Source organism: Phascolarctos cinereus, unplaced genomic scaffold, assembly GCF_003287225.1.
Source record: "Phascolarctos cinereus isolate Bilbo 61053 unplaced genomic scaffold, phaCin_HiC Scaffold_9;HRSCAF=440, whole genome shotgun sequence".
Classification (NCBI taxonomy): domain Eukaryota; kingdom Metazoa; phylum Chordata; class Mammalia; order Diprotodontia; family Phascolarctidae; genus Phascolarctos; species Phascolarctos cinereus.
The window spans coordinates 213,624,481-213,638,053 of NW_027556402.1; the positions used below are offsets into that span (position 1 = coordinate 213,624,481).

The 13,573-nt window shown below is 35.2% G+C and overlaps 1 protein-coding gene across 1 annotated transcript in view; it reads right to left on the bottom strand.

Moving 5' to 3' along the window:
- The window catches only part of SBF2 (SET binding factor 2), a 494,333-nt gene that overhangs the window by 230,094 nt on the left and 250,666 nt on the right, over positions 1 to 13,573 (bottom strand).

Sequence of the window (13,573 nt, forward strand, 5' to 3'; positions counted from 1 at the left end):
ACATTAAAACTTACAATATTTTTCTCATTTCCTTCTCAACAGCAAAAACAAAACAAAACACCTCATTCAAACTTTCTTTGGCCAGGTACTTTATTACCCAGCTTTCTACTTTCAGTCTTAACTCTATGGTTATTAACTTGAAACATGATGATAAGCGATATTAGATGAAAGAGGAGTCAATTTCTTATGCTGGAGAATCAGATGGGATATAGCAGGATTTTGAAACTTTAAGACTAAACAGGCTTGGTCGTCTGATCAACAAGTTAGAGACACTTTCCCTGATCATCATGACTTCTCAAACCTCTCCAAAATTAGAATTATGCACAAGAGATAGTGCAATATCAGCTTTTTCCATGGTCTTAGATACCAAGAAACCTAATGAGGCAATAATACAATGAACTAAAAGAGAGAAAGCCAATCCCTAATGGTCTTCCTTGGACATTCCCAATGGTAACTCCCTCTGGGAGAGCTATACAAGCTGACCCATTGCCTTGCAATAGAACTCAACTCCTCTTCTTCCTTTCACAGCCCAAGAACCAAAAGCTTGCTATGGCTGGGACTGCAATGTGACAACCCTGTGTGGTGCAATAGTGCCCAGCCAGAGAATTGGGGTACTCTGCGTGTGTGTGTGTGTGTATGTGTGCGTCCAACTAGCTTGAAAAAATAAAGGTGGAATAGCATCAAGCCAGGGCCAATTCTTCCCACTAAAAGTCATGCAGGGCAGAGATTGAGTCCTATGAAAGATGAATCCACAGCATGGGAGAAAGATGGGAGTTTTTATGTTCAGCCCCCAGGGAAACTATTATCAAAGGGAAAGGAGTCAGAAAATGAGCAATAGGGAAATACAAGGAAAAAAGATTGAAATACCAAAAGATTGAAGAAAGAAGAAAACTCAATTAAAGACCTTCAGCACAAATAGATAAACTAAGAAGGAAATATGGCCTCCTGATCATTAAAACAAGTCCAGACATTTATGACTAAATGTTTCAAGAAACAGGAAAATGAATCCACACTTGATGACACAGAGGCCCCTATGGATTCCCAAGAAAGCATGGAACCACAGCAGGATATTCCTGAATGGTTTAAAAAAGCAGTAAGAATTATGAAATGAAATTGATGGTCTGCACAGGAGAAATATTTGGTAAAACAGAAAAACCTGAATTCATTGTACCAGACTTCACCAAAGAAATATAAAAGAGAACAAGTAATAAGAAATACAGTGATGTAAAAGACAATCTGGAAGAAAAAAGTAAAAAGCAATCACATTAAAAGAAAATATGATCTTTATGCAAGCAAAGTATATTGATCTAGAAGACAGGATCTGTAAAGATAACTTAAGGATTATAGGTCACCCAGAAGAACAGGAAAAGTTAAAAAACCTGAATATCACAATACAAGAAATGCTATAATAAAACTGTTTAGATCAGGGGTGGGAAACCTGCAACCTCAAGGCCTCATGTGGCCCTCTAGGTCCTCAAGTTTGGGCCTTTGACTGAATGCAAACTTCACAGAACAAATCCTTTAATAAAAAGTTCCAAGGTTGCTCACCCCTGGTACAGAACTTCTGAATACAGAAAATAAAGTCACAATTGAAAAAATCCACAGACTGTCTACAGGGAAGAAACAACTACAGCAACAACAAACCCATGCTAGCAAGCTCTAAGATACATAGTAGTTAAATTTAACAATTTCAATGATAAACAACAAATTCCACAAGAAACCAAAAGAAAAATCTTTAAATAACTGTAGGAGGGAATAAATCCAAAGAGCAAAGGAGCTCAGGATTCAAACCAAGGTGGTATATCCTGTAAAGCTGAGCTTAGTTATTAAAGAGAAAAGATAAATGTTCAATAAAAAAGAGACATCTGAAGCACTCCTATAAAGAAAAACAGACTTGAGAAGAAAATTTAACAGGCTGAGAAGTGAAGGGAAGGGGAGTTGATAGTATGAGTGTGAAGCTGCATATAAAGCAGGACCTGGTTCATCATGTTAGGCTTTTTAAAAAAAAATTTTTTAACATTCTTTTCTTTTTAAATTTTGAATTTTAAGTTCTCTCCCTCCCTCCCATAACCTCCAAAACCCACTAAGAAGACAAGGAACATAATATCAATTATGTATGTGAAACCATGCAAAACATTTGTTAGCATATCTTTTTTTTTTTTAAGGAAGGAAAAAAGTGAGAAAATTATACTTCAATTTGCATTCAAAGTTCATCTGTTCTCTATCTGGAGATGGATAGCATATTTTCATCAAGAGTCCTTCAGAATTGTCCTGGGTCATTTCTTGTCATTTCTTATAGCACAACCTTACACCATCACAATTATATGCCACAACTTCTTCAGCCATTCTCCAAGTGATGAACATTCCCTCAATTTCCAATTCTTTGACACCAAAAACAACCCAAAAAAACCAAAAACTAAAAAACAACAAAATTTATATGTATAGATGCTTTTCCTTTTCCTTTATCTCTTTGGTATCATAAAAAGAATTTGGTAGGACTCCTTTTTCACCTATTTTCCCAAATAGTTTATATAGTTTTGGAATTAGTTCTTCAAATGTTTGATAGAATTCACTTGTAAATCCATCTGGCCCTAGTGACTTTTTCTTAGGGAGTTCAGTGATGGCTAGTTCAATTTCTTTTTCTGAAATTGGGTTAAGTATTTTATTTTCTCTTCTGTTAATCTGGGCAATTTACATTTTTGTAAATATTCACCCATTTCACTAAGACTATCAAATGTATTGGTTTACAGTTGGGCAAAATAGCTCTTAATTATTGTTTTGATTTCCTCTTCCTTGGTGTGAATTCACCCTTTTCATTTATCATGCTGGTTAATCTGGTTTTCTTCTTTCTTTTTTTAAATCAAATTAACCAAAGGTTTATCTATTTTATTGTTTTTTTTCCTCCATAAAACCAGCTCTTAGTTTTATTTATTAGTTCAATAGTTTTTTTAGTTTAAATTTTATTAATCTCTCCTTTGGTTTTCAGGATTTCTAATTTGGTGTTTAATTGAGGATTTTCAATTTGCTCTTTTTCTAGCTTTTTTAGTTGCATGCCCAATTCATTGATCTCTTCTTTCTCTACTTTATTCATATAAGCATTTAGAGATATAAAACTTTGCTGCATCCTATAAGTTTTGGTATGTTGTCTCACTATTGTCATTCATTCTCTTGGATGAGGTTATTGATTGTTTCTATGATTTGTTGTTTGACCCAGTCATTCTTTAGGATTAGATTATTTAGCTTCCAATTAATTTTTACTCTATCTTGCCATGGTCCTTTATTACATGTAATTTGGCCAATTCTACTTTTTAAGGACTTGTTTTCTACAGTTAATTTTTGTCCTTCCTTTTTCAAGCTATTGACGCTCTCTTGCATACCTCTCACTTCTTTTCCCAATTTTTCTTCTACCTCTCTTATTTGACTTTTAAAATTCTTTTTGAGTTCTTCCAAGAAGGCTTTTTGGACTACACACCAGTTTATATTGCCGTTTGTGGTTTCAGATGTGGGTATATTAACAATGTTGTCCTCTCCTGATTTTGAGCCTTGATCTTCCCTTTCTCCAAAATAAGAATCTAAGGTCATTTTCAGTTTCTGCCTTTCATTCATGGTGTTTGCCTATTTCCTGACTTTAAAAAAAAAATGTTGAGTTCTCCTGCTGGAACAAAGGGGGCACTTACCCAAGCTTCTTTTACTGCTCACTGCGGCCTTGCACTTGAATGTTTGGCTCCTGCTGGCTTGGGACTTGCACAGGAATATTTCAATGCTGGTAGATTTCTGCCAGCCTGGAGCTTTGCATTCTGGAGTTGTGCTTCCCAGAGTTGTGTTGAAGCACTGGGTGATTTCGTTGCTGAAGAAAGCGTCACCAGTGGTGGTTTTCCGAACTGGTGTCTTCCAGTTCCCCTTCCTGTATTGAAGCTCTTGGGGGGAGGGGGGATCCTGGTGTTGGCATTTGCCTGCTCCACCAACCTGATTCTCAGGATCTCCCCTGAAATGCTGAGGTGAGGCATGCCACTGGTTTGCTCCCCTTTCCGCATAATGAGAGGGGCCTTTCCCACTAATTCCCCAAGTTTCCTGGGGTACAAGACTGCTGTGCCCTGTCTTTTTGCTGGCTCAGGGTTTTTCCTGGGTAGATATTTTCTGGGTTTTCAGAGGTCAATGAGGGAAGGTGAGAGTAACTTACTTTTTACTCCACCATCTTGGTTCCCCCTTTGATCTCTTTGGGATACAGACCTGGCAGTGGTATTGCCAGATCAGAGTACGCACAGTTTTATAGCCCTTTGGCCATAGTTCCAAATTGTTCTCTAGAATGGTTAGACCAGTTCACTACTCCACCAAGAATTCATTAGTATACCTATTTTCCCTTCATTTCCTCTAGCATTTATCATTTCTGATAGGTGTGAGGTACTACCTCAGAGTTGTTTTAATTTGCATTTCTCTAATCAATGGTGATTTAGGGAATTTTTTCACATGACTATGGACAGCTTTGATTTCTTTTTCTGAAAACTGTTTATATTCTTTGACCATTTGTCAATAGGGGAATGGCTCCTATATTTATAAATTTGACTCAGTTCCATACTCAGTATATATTTGAAAAATGAGGCTTTTATCAGAGACACTTGCAGTAAAATGTTGTATATTAATTCACTGTCTATGATACCTTTTAGCATAACATAGTTTCCTTGATTATCTCTTTTAATTAGATTGTATTTTGTTTTTGCTTTGTCTGAAATCATAATTGCTAACCTTGCCTTATTTTTAACTTCAGCTGAAGAATATCAGATTCTTTTCCGGTCCTGTATTTCAACTCTGAATGTACCTCTGTTTCAACTGTGTCTCTTGTAAACAACATATTGCTGGATTCCAATGTCTAACCAATTCTGCTCTCTGTTTCCACTTTATGGATGAGTTCATCCTATTCACACTCAGTTATGATTACTGTGTATCCATCACATTTCTTGTTTCTTCTTCTTTTTATCCTCACCTTCTCAAAAGTCTATCTTGTTTTTAATCATTGCCTCCCTTAATCCTCCCTCCCTTTTATTCTCCTGCCCTTTCTTTTACCACCTTCTCCACCTATTGGTATTCCCTATTGGGTAAGTTATATATCTAAGTAATACAACTAAGTATATATATTTTTTTCATCCCTCTATGTACTAAACCCAATGATAATGAGGTTGAAGCATTGTCTGCCACTCCTCCCATTTTCCCTTCCACAGTAAAAGCTCTTAGGGGCAGCTAGGTGGCGCAGTGAATAGAGCACAGGCCCTGAAGTCAGGAGGACCTGAGTTCAAATCTGGTCTCAGACCAAACACTTGACACTTACTAGCTGTGTGACCCTGGGCAAGTCACTTACCCCCAACTGCCTAAAAAAATAAAAAATTAAAAAAATTAAAAGAAAATATCTATCATCTTCCCATAGGGGAATGTAAACTGATTAACTTGATTGAGTCCTTTATGATCACTTTTTCGTGCTTACCTTTTTATGGTTCTCTTGACTCTTGCATTTGAATGTCTAATTTTCTATTTATCTCTGGCTTTGTCATTAGGAATGCTTTAAAGTACTCTATTTTAATATTTAATTTAATATTTAAATATCCTTTTTTTTTTTACCTCCTCAAGGATAATACTCAGTTTTGTTGGATAGGTGATCCTGGGTTGTAATCCTACCTCCTTTGCTTTCTGGAATGTTATAATCCAAGCCCTCTGCTCCTTTAAGGTGGAAGCTATTAAATCTTGTTTTACCCTGACTCTAGCTCCATGAAATTTGAATTATTTCTTCCTGGCTGCTTTCTATAATTTCTTCTTGACCTAGGAGGAATTTGGCTATAATATTCCTGGGAGTTTTAATTTTGGGATCTCTTTTAGGAGATGATAAGTGGATTCTTTCAATTTCTATTGTATCTATGACATCAGGCTAGTTTTCCTTAATAATTTCTTGAAATATGATGTCATTATCTATTTTCCACGTCAGTTGTTTTTCTGATGAGAATGATTTTATCATTTTAAAAAAAAATATATTACATATATTTTATTCCCCCCCAATTATATGCTAAAACAATCTTTAACATTTTTTTAAAGTTTTGAGTTCCAAATTGTATCTTTTCTCCCATCCCTCCCTCCCTAAGACAGTAAGCAATTAGACATAGGTTATACATATGCAATTATGTAAAACATTTCTACACTAGTCATTTTGTACAAGAAGACTCAAATAAAAGAAAAAGAATCAAATAAAGTGAAAAATAGCAGGTTTTAGTCTGTATTTAAACAATATCGATTTTTTCTCTGCAGGTGGATACTATATTTCATCATTAGTGCTTTGGGACTGTCCTGGATCACTGTATTACTGAGAATATCTAAGTCATTCACAGTTGATCACAGAACAATATTGCTATTACTGTGTATAACATTCTCCTGGTTCGATTCACTTCACTATGCATCAGTTCATGTAAGTCTAGGTTTTTCTGAAATATTTTGTTCATCATTTCCTATAGCACAATAATATTCCATTACAATCATATACCACAGTTTAGCCATTCCTTAATTGATAGGCATCCCTTTGATTTCCAATTCTTAGTCACCACAAAAAAGAGCCACTATAAATATTCATTACAATGCATCAGTGTCCCAATTTTTCCATATTTCCTCCACATTTTTTCATTTTCCTTTTCTGTCATATTAGCCAATCTGACAGGTGTGAGGTGGTAGTTTTAATTTACATTTCTCTAATCAATAGTGATTTAGGGCACTATTTTCATATGATTATAGATAGCTTTGATTTCTTCATCTGAAAACTGCCTGTTCATATTCCTTAACCATTTATTAGTTAGGGAATGACTTATATTCTTGTAAATTTGACTCAGTTCTATTGAGAAATGAGGGCTCTGTCAGAGAAACTTGCTGTAAAAATTGTTTCCCAGCTTTCTGATTTCCTTCTAATCTTGGCTGCATTTGATTTGTTTGCGTAAAACCTTTTAAATTTAATATAATCAAAATTATCCATTTTATATCTCATAAATTCACTATCTCCTTTTTGGTCATAAATTCTTCCCTTAGATCTGAGAGGTAAACCATTCTATGCTCCCCTAATTTGCTTATGGTATCCTCCTTTATGTGTAAGTCAAGTGCCCATTTTGACCTTATCTTGGTAAATGATGTAAGATGTTAGTCTATACCTAGTTTCTGCTAAACTGTTTTCTAATATTCCTATCAGTTTTTGTTAAATAGTGAATTCTCATCCTAAAAGCTTGGATCTTTGGGTTTATCAAATACTAGATTACTGTGTTCATTTACTACTGTTTATTGGGCACCTAATCTATTCCACTGATCCACCACTCTATTTCTTAGCCAGTACCAGATTGTTTTAATGATTACCATTTTATAATACAGTTTGAGATCTGGTACTGCTAAGCTTCCTTAATATTGTTTTCATTAATTCCCTTGATATTTTTGACCTCTTAGTTTTCCTGATGAATTACTGTTACTATTTTTTCTAGCTCTGTAAAATGTTTTTTTTTTTTGTAGTTTGATTGGTATGGAACTGAATAAGTAACTTAACGTAGGTAAAATTGTCATTTTTATTATGTTCAGCCTACCAATTAGCAATTTGGTATTTTTCTAATTGTTCAAATCTGACTTTATTTGTATGAAAAGTATTTCATAATTGTGTTCATCTAGTTCCTGGATTTGTCATGGAAAGTAGACTTCCAAGTATTTTATATTGCTACAATTATTTGAAATGGAATTTCTCTTTCTATCTCTTATTGCTAGACTTTGTGTATACCGAAATGCTGATGATTTAAGTGGGTTTATTTTATATCCTGCAACTTCGATAAAGTTGTTAATTATTTCCACCAGGCCCTAAGTTTACCATCATATTGTCTGCAAAGAGGGATAGTTTTATTTCCTTATTGCCTATCCTAATTCCTTCAGTTTCTTTTTTCTTCTCTTATTGCTATAGCTAGCATTTCCAGTACAATATTGAGTAATAGTAGTGATAATGACCATCCTTGCTTCACCCTTGATCTTAGTGGGAAGGCTTCTAGCTTATCCCATTGCAGATATGATGACTGATGGTTTTAGATAAATACTATTTATCATTTTAAGAAAAGCTCCATTTATTCCTATGCTCTCTAGTATTTTTAATAGGAATGAGTATTGCACTTTGTCAAAAGCTTCTTCTGCTATTGAGATAATCATAGGATTCTGTTTGTTTTTTTATTCTTTTTGATATGGTCAATTATGCTGATAGCTTTCCTAATACTGAAGCAGCCCTGCATTCATTATGTAAATCCCATGTGGCCACAGTATACGATCGTTTTGATATATTACTGTAATCTTATTGCTAGTATTTTATTTAAAATTTTTGCATCGATATTTATTAGGGAAACCAGTCTATAGTTTTCTTTCTCTGTTTCTGCTCTTCCTGGTTTAGGTATTAGCACCATATTTGTATAGAAGGAATTTGGAAGGATTGCTTCTTTGCCTATTTTCCCAAATTATTTATTTAGTTTTTTTATTGGAATTAATTGTCCTTTAAATATTTGGTAGAATTCACTTATGAATCCATGTGGTTCTGGGGATTTTTTCTTAGGAAGCATTGATGGTTTGTTCAATTTCTTTTTACTAACATAGGGTTATTTAAGTACTCTATTTCTTCTTCTGTTTACCTGGGCAATTTATATATTTTTATATTCATCAATTTAATTTAGATTGTTAGATTTATTGACACACAATTGAGCAAATACCTCCTAAAATTGCTTTAATTTCCTCTTTACTGGTGGTGAATTCACCCTTTCCAAGCCTTTTTGGTGCTCTTCTTTCTCTTTTTAATCAAATTAACCAATGGTTTATCTATTCTATTTTTTTTCCATAAAAATAGCTGGTAGTTTTATTTATTAGTTCAATGATTTTCTTACTTTCAATTTTATTAATCTCTCCTTTGATTTTCAGGATTTCCAATTTGGTGTTTAACTGGGGATTTTTAATTTGTTCTTTTTCTAGTTTTTTTTTTAGTTGCATGACCAATTCATTGATCTGCTCTTTATTCTATTGATGTATTTAGAGATATAAAATTTCCCCCAAGTACTGCTTTGCCGCACCCCACAAATTTTGGTATGTTGTCTATTGCTGTCACTATCTTTAATGAAATTATTGATTGTTTCTATGATTTGTTATTTGACCCACTCATTCTTTAGGATTAGATTATTTAATTTTCAATCAATTTTAATCTATCTTTCCATGGCTCTTTATTACATGCAACTTTTATTGCATTATGGTATGAAAAGGATGTATGTAATATTTTTGCTTTTCTGAATTTGGTTGTGCAGATTTTATGCCCTAATACAAAGTCAATTTTTATGCAGGGGCCATGTACCACTGAGAAAAAAAACAATATTCCTTTCTATTCCCATTTAATTTTCTTCAGAGGTCCATTATAACTAACTTTTCTATAATTTTTATTCATTTTCTTAATGTCTTTCTCATTTAGATTTATATTAGATTCTGAATGGGACAAATTGGGGTCCCCCACTACTATGGTTTTACTATTTCCTCCTGTAACTCATTTAACTTTTCCAGTAAGAATTTGGATGTTATAGCATTTGGTGCATATATGTATGTTTAGTATTGTTATTAACTTCATTGTCTATGGTACTTTCAGCAAAATGTAGTTTCCCTGCTTGTATCTTCCAATTAGATCTATTTTTGCTTTTGCTTTGCCTGAGATCATGATAGCTTCCCCTGCTTTTTGTTTTTTTTCACTTTAGTTGAAACATAAAAGATTCTCCTCTAGCCCTTTATTTTACTCTGTGTGTGCCTCTCTGTTTCATGTATGTTTCTTATACACAGAATATTGTACGATTCTGGTTTTTAATCCACTCTACTATTCACTTAGGTTTTATGGGTGAGTTCATCCAATTCACATTCATAGCTATGATTACTGTGTATTTCCCTCCATCCAGCATTCCCCCATTCATCCTCTCTCTCTCTTTTTATTCTGTCCCTCCTCATAAATGTTTTGCTTCTGACCACAACCTCCCCCAATGCACCCTCCCTTCTATCAGCTCCCCACCTCTTCTCTTATCCCCTTTCCCTTCTACTTTCTTGTAGGGAAAGATAGAGTTCTATACCCAACTGAGTGTTTATGTTATTCCCTCTTTGAACCAATTCCAATGAGGACAAAGTTCAAGAGTTGCCCACCACCTGCCCCCATTTTTCCCTCCACTGTAAAAGCTCTTTTGTGCCTCTTATATGTGAGATAATTTACACCATTCTACCTCTCTCTTCCTCCTTCTCTCAGTGCATCTCTCTTTCTCTCTTCATAATTTTATTTTTTTGGATATCATCTCATCACACAACTCACACCTGAGCCCTCCATGTACACTCCTTCTAACTGCCTTAATAAGGAAAAAGTTCTTAGGAGGTGGAAGTATCATCTTTCCATGTAGGATATAAACAGTTTACTCTAATCAAATCCCTCATAATTTCTCTTCCATGTTAACCTTTTTATGCTTCTTTTGAGTCTTGTGTTTCAATGTCAAATTTTCTATTGTGCTCTGTTTTTTTCATCAGGAATGCTTGAAAGTCTTTTATTTTATGAAATGTCCATCAACTCCCCCTCCCCCCCCGGATCATACACTGTTTTGCTTGGTATATGATTCTTGGTTGTAACCTGAGATCCTTTACCCTCTAGAATATCACATTCCAAGCCCTCTGATCCTTTAATATAGAAGCTGCTAAATCTTGTGGTATGCTGACTGTGGTACCATGATATTTGAACTGGATTTTTGTTGTTGTTCTGGTTGCTTACGATATTTTCTTCTTGGCCTGAGAGCTCTGGAATTTGGCTATAATATTCCTGGGAGTTTTCATTTTGGAATCTCTTTCAAGAGGTGATCAGTGGATTCTTTTGATTTCTAATTCACTCTCTCATTCTAGGATAATAGGGCAGTTTTTCTTGACAACTTTTTGAAATATGATGTGTAGGCTCTTTTTTTGATCATGGCTTTAAGGTAGTCCAATAATTCTTAAATTATCTTTTCTTTATCTATTTTTCATATCACTTATTTTTCCAATGAGATATTTCACAACTTCTTCTATTTTTTTATTCTTTGCATTTTGTTTTATTGTTTCTTGCTGTCTCATGGAATCATTAGCTTCTACTTGCCCCATTGTAGTTTTTAAGGAATTATTTTCTTCAGTGAACTTTTGTACTTCCTTTTCCATGAGGCCAATTTGACTTTTTAAGGAGTTTTCTTCTTCAGTGAATTTTTGTACTTCTTTTCCCATTTGGCCAATTCTTTTTAAGGAATCCTTTTTTTCCCAGTGGATTTTTGTGACACTTTTACCATTTGGCCTACTCTGTTTTTTAAAGGTGTTATTTTCTTCAGTATTTTTTGTGCCTCTTTTACCAAGCTGCTGACTCTTTCTTGTATCACTTTTATTTCTTTTCTCCACTTTTCCTCTGCTTCCCTTATTTGATTTTAAAAATCTTTTTTGAGCTCTTCCAGGGCCTGAGAGCAACTTACAACTTTTCTTTGAGGCTTTGTATGTAGCTGCTCTGGTCTCATTTTCTGAGTCTGTGATTTGATCTTCCCAGTCCCCATGGTAACTTTCTATGGTCAGGTACTTTTCTGATGTTTGCCATTTTCCAGCCTTTATCTTAACTATTAACTTTGTATAAAGTTGGGCTCTGTTCCCAGGGTGGAGAGGGCATTGTCCCAGGCTGCAGGTTTTTCATGCTATTGTGTTCAGAGCTAGTCCTGGGGGGCCTCTAAGTTTCACTTCTCCCAAGGTGGTATGCTCTAAGGAGAGGTACGGTCAATATTCTCCTGGCCTGTGCTGTGGTCTGTGAGCAACCACAACCATTCTTTTCCACCCGGGAAGTATGACCAGGGTCTCTGCTCTTTCTCTTCCTCCTTCTCACTCTGGGACTATGATCCAGAACCACATATGGGCAATGCAAGAGTCTTGCGACCAGTGCCAGCAAAAGGTCTTCTTCAATCTCTTTCTGACAAGATTTCTGATCCCCCTTACAATCTGTGGGCTGAGAACTCGGGAAGCCATTGTACCTAATTCTGTCATCCCCAAGGCCTACTGCTGGCTCGTAAGAGTGCTGCCTATACTGGACTGTGATCTACTTTCACCCCAGTAAGACAAACCTTTCTAGTTGACCTTCTACGTTATCCTAGCCTGGAAAATTGTTTCACTCTGTCCTTTTGTTGGTTCTCCCATTGCAGAATTCATTTTGAGGCATTATTTTAGTGTTTTTTGGAGGGGAATTTAGGAAAGCTCAGGAGACTCCTCGCCTTTACTCTGTCATACTGGCTCCGCCCTACTCCTGCCAACCTCTTAAGTTTTCTTAGGCTGGAAAAACGGCTCATCCCAACCTTTTGTTGGTTCTGCCGCTCCAAAATTTGATTTGAGGTATTATTTTAAAGTTGTTTGAAGGAGAATGTTGAGAGAGTTCAGCTGGTTAGCTGCCCCTAATCCATTATCTTGGCTCCACCCACCTCAGCTATTTAGTTTCAACTTTTTTTCCCTTCTCATATCTCTGAGGCATATAGGGCATATAGGGAGGCATATATTGGTAAATGTAAGTAACATAAAAATAAGACATCAATAAATTTAATGTATCATATTCTAAAAAAAATATTAAATTAAAAAGAATAAATAGGCTCTTTGACACTTACATCAATTATCCATAACTTGAGCCCTGTTGGTAACCATGATTCCCTCCACCTAACTCTGGCCTATGACCAGCTCTGCCTAGATGCCAGACCTCATACAACAACCTAAGACAGATGAAGAAACTCTCCCACTCTTCTCTTATTCATATTTTCTCCTATATCTTTCCAGAAATCCTGGCACAGACCTATACTGGAACCCTAAATAGCAAGCAACTAACTGATTTTCATCATATTGACACCCAACTTCTGAGAATATAATTCTCATCATGTTAAATATCTCTTTATGTCATATATATGTATATATACATATATATGTATGTATGTATCTTTGAAATTCATTTGGTAGGACACTTTAGATCAAGCTGTGTGACTAAACCTGTTACAATGAAAATCCTATATTTTGCATAGCATCCCCTAAAGCAAGGATCTACACTACAATTGGACATCCAAAAGATCATAATAGCTAAATTTAAGACTATAGTAGTATATGAAATGAACATTTACTCACAAAATGTTGATCATTAGTGGTTTTAAAAAGCCACTAGCTATATAGCAGCTTTAACCCACCAAGGAATTCTTGAAGTAGACACGGGCTACCCAAACATTTAGATAAATGTATGCTGGAGGGAAGGCACGGCAGGAGCCATTTGATGGTAGAAAGGGTGATGGAAGAAGTACCAAAAATAGTAATAAAAGAAGGGAAAAAAACCAGGTCTACATTAATGTGGTGATGGCTCCAAAATGAATTCTATATGTATGTGACGTACATACTCAATACTCTCTTAGAAAAACTGAAAACACAGATCAAATCCACTTACGTACAACAGAGACAAAAGCCAAACTAAAGGGTTTTAACTAGAAGTTTTCATAATGCTGTGACTGACAGG